General features: G+C 40.0%; 1 protein-coding gene and 1 long non-coding RNA gene across 3 annotated transcripts in view; one reads left to right on the forward strand and one right to left on the reverse strand.

The window, feature by feature from the left end:
* LOC121372693 (leucine-rich repeat protein lrrA-like) overlaps positions 1 to 1,399 on the reverse strand; it is a 25,474-nt gene extending 24,075 nt beyond the window's left edge. The window contains exon 1 of the mRNA XM_041499167.1: positions 1,148 to 1,399. The gene's annotated coding sequence lies outside the window, so the exon portion shown is untranslated. The remainder of the gene's footprint in view (positions 1 to 1,147) is intronic.
* The window catches only part of LOC121372706, a 21,587-nt gene extending 17,244 nt beyond the window's left edge, over positions 1 to 4,343 (forward strand). For both annotated transcript variants that reach the window (XR_005957969.1, XR_005957970.1), the window contains exon 3: positions 4,190 to 4,343. This is a non-coding gene — a long non-coding RNA (uncharacterized LOC121372706). The remainder of the gene's footprint in view (positions 1 to 4,189) is intronic.
* Positions 4,344 to 4,639: the final 296 nt, after the last annotated feature.

The raw sequence follows: 4,639 nt of genomic DNA on the forward strand, positions 1-4,639 counted from the left end.
GAGAGACAGACAGACACAGACACACCCAGAGAGAGATACACACAGAGAGATACAGAAAGACAGAACGAGACACACACAGAGAGAGAGAGAGAGAGAGAGAGAGAGAGAGGGGGGGGGAGAGACACACACAAAGAGAGAGGGGGAGACAGACAGACAGAGTGGGAGGGAATTATAAGAAAGAACACGCACACAAAACACACACTAACTGGGTTAAATAAATCTCTCTCTCTCTCTCTCTCTCTCTCTCTCTCTCTCTCTCTCTCTCTCTCTCTCTCTCTCTCTCACACACACACACAACTAGATAGGGCGATAAACAAAAAAATTAGAAGACAGATATAGACTATATTATAGAGAGAAAGATGGGTAGCAAGAAAGAGGAAAAAGAAGGGATGGAGAGAACGAAGAGAGGATGGACAACTAACGCTCTGCTTAAGACGTCATGTGTGGGGGTGGGGGGCGTTTGGGGCTGGTCACTGATATTTGATTTCATATTTCAATTGTTACATTGGGTAAATGATGTATATTTTATTTATCTGTTTTAGCCATACAAAACATAAACCAGTCCCATAGAAGACATTTTCTGACTGGAGGCGATATAAGCGTAAAGTGATTAATATTGAAAATAAAAACATGGCAATTTTTATGAGTGGTCGGAATTCGGGGGTATACTACCCTGTTAAACTTTTTCAATCGTATAATATTATATTCTTTAAGAACCTTTCACAATATTTGAAATTAGACTTTCTATAATTTCAGTACTAAAACAACAGCCTCCTAATCCCCCATCCACCGGTTCCGATAACCGTAATATTCTAGTATTTCATATTAGCGTTACCATGGTAACACATAGCGCGTTCAGTAATGCATACACAACCAATAACATAACGAGTGACATATAGACCCTATAGACGTCTAACGTACAGTAACACTATCTTATCAATAGCCTGATTAATCTCCCTTTAGAGAGCTAAAAGGATATTTGGTCAGCTATAATCTTATGACAGCGATTAGGCTATAACTGTCCAAATGTCCGTCTGTCTCTCTGACGACAAAGTATTCGGGCTAGTTATAAATGTATAACACATGACATATGTGAACATTTAATAATAATGAATCTTATAATATAAAAAAAATATATTAACAATACCTGAAAATCCTCATTTCTCTCGAATATGTCTCATCATTCGTTATTGTTTAAGAAAATCCATATAGTTCAATGGCAAAGCCATGCTTTTCTCTTTCTCTCTCTCTCTCCTTCTCTCGCAAAATCCATTCACGTCTGATCTATGGTCGGTACATTTGTTCCGTGTACAAAGGAAACACCGAATCGTGTTACCTGTCTGAACAGGTCTGAGTGTCGGGGGAAAAGTGATTGACGTTTCGCAGGCGTTACAGCTTTCATGATAAATAAACAAACAAATATAAGTCACTCCAGCCGATTGACTTTCTACCGCGATCGATAACATTCGGCAATTTCCGTAACGGGTTCGGCGGTTGCCGGGTATATGCTTACGCGACACATATAACAGTTTGACTTGTCGCTTTTATCTAAAACGATTACGCGCGGAAAGTTAATAGGCCGGATGGGCTAGGTTGTTAATGGCGACAACAGACAAACACCGGGTGTGAGCGATAACTGCCGGGAAGGCAATAGAATGTCATTGCACGTGTTAATTATTCATTGGCAATCGATTCAGCATGCTGTGCTATCTGCATGTAGCTACTTATGCTAATTGGCAAGGCGGCTTACAGGCGCGGATCTAGGGGAGGGTGCTGGGGTACGTACCCCAGGCGCGTGTTCCGAGGAGGGTTTTTGGGGGTCGACAGTGAAATGTTCCTTTTTAAAAGCCAGGGGAAAAAAAAAAGATTCACTTGAATATATTTAAAGGGGGCAGGTTCCCCTGCACCCCACCCCCTTTGTAAATGAAAATTAGTTTATAACAAAACTTATTAAACCCAGAGGCGGATCTAGGGTGGGGGCAGAGGCCCGGGCCCCACCTAAATTTTGCGATAGTTATAATTTTAATATATATTAATTTTCATTTTGTTACGATCCCCATCTAAACCTCCCCCCAAAGTTCCCTTGGCATTCCACTTCATGTCACTGGGGCCCCCCTAAATGGATTTTCTGGATCCGCTACTGAAACCCTGCCACAAGGTTCATGCGAATTTTTCTTGTTTCAGTCTATTTTTCCAGGAGAACATGAACCGACAACCATATCGCAGGTGCCCTTTTTGGACATACTAACCCTCCCTAGAATAATCCAGTAGTCGCCCCTGGCTTATCAAAGAGAAACGAAAGAAAGGAATGTTTGTTTATCGACAGATCGGCACATTATTTAATCCTCTTTTCTTACATATCCGTTGGTGAGAACATCGTGCCTTATTTATGATATCACATGGCAACAATACACATATGTGTGTTATTGATTTAACTATGTGATCGGTTGCTCTTAGGTGATGATGACCCGGTCCACTGGCGTAGGAAGCGAGGGGGTGGAAGGCAAGGGGGGCATGTGCCCCTCACTCTTCAGCTATTTTGCTTTATATTTGTTTTATAATAGTCTAAAAGTGTGTAAATATAAAAGTGTACCCCCCCCCCCCCCACACACACACACACAAGTTTTGGCACTTTCCTACGCCACTGCCATACCATTCAATGAAATAAAGTTTGTTTGTTTTGTTTAAAGACACAACTAGAGCATATTTATTTATTAATCATCGGCTATTGAATGTTAAACATTTGATATTTCTGACCAATGAAATAAGCATTATTGAAATTAATTTCTCTGTGACATATCAGATATCCTGAAACCTATTGCTGTGACATTAAATTTGCACTTCACACAATGTCATATCCTAACATTAAACTTACATGTTGTTAACCAGTACAACGCTACAGGGAGAAACCCGACGCAACTATGCAAAGCGAACCTGCACTGTACATTCTTGTGGTGACGTATATGAGAAAGAAGGAAGGAAGGAAATGGTTTATTTAACGACGCATTTTATTTACGGTTATATGGCGTCGGACATATTGTTAAAAAACATACATATATTGAGGGAAGAAACCCACTGTCGCCACTTCATGGTGACGTATATATGGGCGTCAGGATTCTTCGTGTAGCGTTGGTACTGATTAACAACATGTAAGTTTAATGTCATGACCAGGGATGTCATTAATAGGCGGCACCCGGCGATTTTTCGCTGGCTTTTCAATCAATTGTCGCCGGGTATCGAACTTTCAATAAACAGCCAGCCGTTTGTCACAAAACCATTCTTCCATAAATGTTATTTATAACTGAATAGTCTTCATATCATTAGATAATTTATTAAAGTTGTGAATTTCATTAATGTTGTCAGTGTTCTTGCTACTCCATTTTCATGGGACGGAACGGGCCTCCCCGCTATTGCGTTTTGCCGCCTCCCCACCCCATTTATCTGCGCCCCTCTTAATTGTTCCGCAACCTGCTACATCTTACAGCACCCAGCTGCGCTATTTCAAAATGCACACTTTTTTCACGCACTGAAAGAAATCGATTAGTCTGCATACTAGATATCAACAGAAACGAGCCGCGGTACGTACGAAAACGTATCTGACGAAAAACTCCAGTAGCTTACGAGTTACGTTACGTAATTTAACAGTATTTTGAACATCCTCTATTGTGTCCCATACCAGTATTCATTTATATGTTTAATAATAAATAATAAAAATTATATATTATTTTAGTAATAAAAACGATTTTTATCGTCTCGGCAATCTCCGGCAGAAAAAGAAAAAAAAACTTATATGGCGCCAAATGTATCACGTGATCAGAACGGTCATTCTGTCTTTTGTGTCCACTGACTCTCGTCAGATATTTTGACCTCATTTGCAGAGTTAATTGGTCGTAACTGATAATTTTTACTTGCTGTCATTTGTTTATTCCGAAATCCCTAATCAAATATAAGAAACTTTTAATTGTATTAGGGATATCACAGCTTACGCTAACAACGGAAGCGTTAGTGCTCATCATTAAAATAAGTTATCTTGGGTGCCAAATAATATATACACCGCCTTTACAAAAACGGAACTACTATTGTCGGATCGATCCATTCGATGAAGATAGAAATAAAAAGAATATAGGCCTAGAAAAATGTAATCCCACATTTGGGAATCACTTTGGAAAAAATCGTTATTATTTTTCAGATATATTGAATCGGTTCACCAAAACGAATGCCTGTGAATGTCAGACCGACAATATCTCTGGTTCAACTACATAAAAAATGAGTCAGCTTGTACATCGTACCACCTTTTTTGTAACAGATACTTCGGTACAAAATAAGAGGTAGATCTTTCCACAGTCTTTTGTTTTCTTGCTTTCTTTTTCTTTCTGTTGTTTTTTTAAAGAGCGGGGGTGGGGTGAGTCGCACAGCCGACCCCTTTCAATTTTCACCCACTGTATTGTGTACCCTGTCCAGCCTTTACATCTCACTAATTTGGAAACAACAGGCTTTTTGTCTCTTCTGAGTAGGCTACACTGGGGTATTTTTAGTAAAGTAATGTTAATAATAGCTAGTACATACCGGCCACGGTGGCGTCGTGGTTAGGCCATCGGTCTACAGGCTGGTAGGTACTGGGTTCAGATCCCAGTCGAGG

The sequence above is a fragment of the Gigantopelta aegis genome, chromosome 1 (assembly GCF_016097555.1).
Source record: "Gigantopelta aegis isolate Gae_Host chromosome 1, Gae_host_genome, whole genome shotgun sequence".
Taxonomy (NCBI): Eukaryota; Metazoa; Mollusca; class Gastropoda; order Neomphalida; family Peltospiridae; genus Gigantopelta; species Gigantopelta aegis.